Source organism: Crocodylus porosus, unplaced genomic scaffold (assembly GCF_001723895.1).
Source record: "Crocodylus porosus isolate Cpor-Errol unplaced genomic scaffold, CroPor_comp1, whole genome shotgun sequence".
NCBI lineage: Eukaryota > Metazoa > Chordata > Crocodylia > Crocodylidae > Crocodylus > Crocodylus porosus.
In genome coordinates, this window is record NW_017728948.1 from 41,703,995 (window position 1) to 41,706,527 (window position 2,533).

A 2,533-nucleotide genomic window follows, 5' to 3' on the forward strand; every position below is an offset into this window, starting at 1 on the left:
TTTTTTTTTTTTTTTTTATTCTGGGGTGTTTATAATAAAACCAAAGGGATTGCTTCACAAGATCAGCAAGGAACAAGAAGTTGGCCTACTTCTACACTGTAACCCAGTAATTATCAGCCCTAATTACCAGTCTAAAATGTGTGCTGAGACGGGCTCTCTCCTGTTGAAGCTGTTCCACTTCATATAAAATATTTAAATAAATGGTTGAATTAGTTAGAAATAATCATTTTATACAATGGTGCTTAGTGCACTCATCTGAGAGAAGATGGATCTGGGTTCTAGTTGCTATTACAAAAAATATTTAAGCCTGATTAATAGAGCAGTTAAGTAGGGGGACCTTGAGTTATATCCCCCTTTTTAATCAGATAGAAGGAAGCCTTGAACAGAGGTGTCCCACATCTCACATGACTATCCTAACTACTGGGCCATTGGTGGTACTCCTTCTCCCTCACAAATTCATGAGGTGTTTTGTGTTTACTGATACTGCATATGGCCTTCATTGACCCGACTAAGGCCTTTGATTCAATCAACAGAGGCCATATGAAAGATCCTACCTGCCATCCTCAATTTTTTTCATGATGGCATGACAGCAACCATCCTAAGTAATGATTCACAAATAGACCCCCCCCTTACCATTGAACTGGAATAAAGTAAGGATTGCAACCAACACTTTGTTCATCTCTACTGAAGTTATTCTGAATCTCATTGCTGATAGACTTCCATCTGACAGAATTCCATCAGTATCACATGAATGGGAACCATTTTACTATCAACAAGTTACATTTCAAATCCAAGATAACCAAGACCTCTGTTACTAATCTTCAGTATGCTGCCACCTTTGTTGTATGTGCCCACTCAAATAACTCCTGGACAGTCCTGAATGCCTCTGTGAAGCGTATGAAATGCTCACTCAACTTCGCAAAAACAAAGATATTTTACCAACCTACTCCAAACCAACCAGATGCTCCACATTTAGACAACGATAGATGTACACCTTGCTGCGGCTAGATGTACACCTTGCTGGGGTTGTTTGACCCCAGTACTCTTTCCTGCCATGGCAGGGGGTCAGACTAGATGATCCCTTCTAGCCCTAGAAACTATGAAACTATATTCAGCACCAAATAAAATCTGCAAGCATTGCCTTTAGACACCTCTGAAATTATGTCTTTGATGATCATGACATCAGACCCTAAATCAAAAGATGCCTATACACATGCCAGATGTTTGCTCCAATGTGTGCTAATTAGTACATGTCAGAACAGACCCAGTTAATCTAATTAGCATGCTCGAGCACACTCCAGGAGCCTCCATGATTAGCCGTGCTCCATCAGCCTCCATGTTACATGTATTCAGCATCCCTGCACTTCAAAATGGTGGTGGGGGTGCTTTAATTTGAGGTCATTGAACAACCTTTAATTAAAGCACTCCCACAGCCATTCTGAAGCACTGGGATGCTGAATACACATGACACTGTAGGCGCTTTCATTAAAGGGGCTCTCAGAACTGCTCTAATTAAAGCATCTCCCCCTCCACCCAAGAGCACATGTAAAGACACTTAAGCTTCTCATCTAGCAAGGTGTTGTCATCCCTACCCTGTTATATGAGTGTGAAATCTGGACAATTTATTGGAAACATCCAAAACCTTGGAATGTTACCATCAGTGATGTCTTCAGACAATCCTCCATATCAACTGGAAGAAGAATGGGCAAACACCACCAGAACTGAAGCCGTGTCCATATAGCACCAACCCCCTTGAGCTGGACATGTCATAAGGCTGCTTGACAGCCATCTCCCAGAACAGATCCTCTAGTCTCAGCTTGCCAGTGTTCATTCTAGAGATGGACAAAGAAGGGATTCAAGGGCACCTTGAAAGCCAATCTGAAGAAATGAGATATTAATATCAATACCTGGGAGGCTCAAACTCGGAGTCATCACCAACTGTTTTGTGACATGTGACAAGGCATCAACCATTTTGAGCAGACTCTCCTCACTATGGAGGTGAATAGGTGAGAGGGACAAAAGAAAAGAGTGACTGAACATCACTCAGTGTCACTCCTCTTTTCTGGAACTGTATGCTATGTCTGAAGTCAAACATGCAGATCTCATATTGGCCTCTTCAGTCATTTCCAGATTCACTGATGACTTCCATATCTACTGGAAGACTGTCAACCTTGTATTGAGGGACTGCAATAATTATGATTGCAGTGAATAGGCTATTCATGAAAAAAATGTCTAATCCAATTTGCAAGCATCAGACCAGCAATGAAAAAATATCCATATTATTTCAACTCTATTTTAATTGTTTTCAGGATTATTGAGAATGAACAATTACATTTTTGTCAACAGTAGAAGTGGTTAACTGGGTGCCAGTCTTAGAATCTGAACATGTGACCTAATTACATTATTGTAATTTGCAACACTCTTGCACATTGATAAAATCTTCATAGGTACCTGGAGAGACAAATAAGCAGCTATTCCAGGGTAGCTGCTCACAGTAGGCACTATTACAGTGCCTTATCAGTAGGAGGTAAGT

At 40.8% G+C, this 2,533-nt stretch overlaps 1 long non-coding RNA gene across 1 annotated transcript in view; it reads right to left on the reverse strand.

Moving 5' to 3' along the window:
• LOC109321941 overlaps positions 1-2,023 on the reverse strand; it is a 21,616-nt gene extending 19,593 nt beyond the window's left edge. Inside the window, exon 1 of the long non-coding RNA XR_002104238.1 lies at positions 1,958-2,023. This is a non-coding gene — a long non-coding RNA (uncharacterized LOC109321941). The remainder of the gene's footprint in view (positions 1-1,957) is intronic.
• Positions 2,024-2,533: the final 510 nt, after the last annotated feature.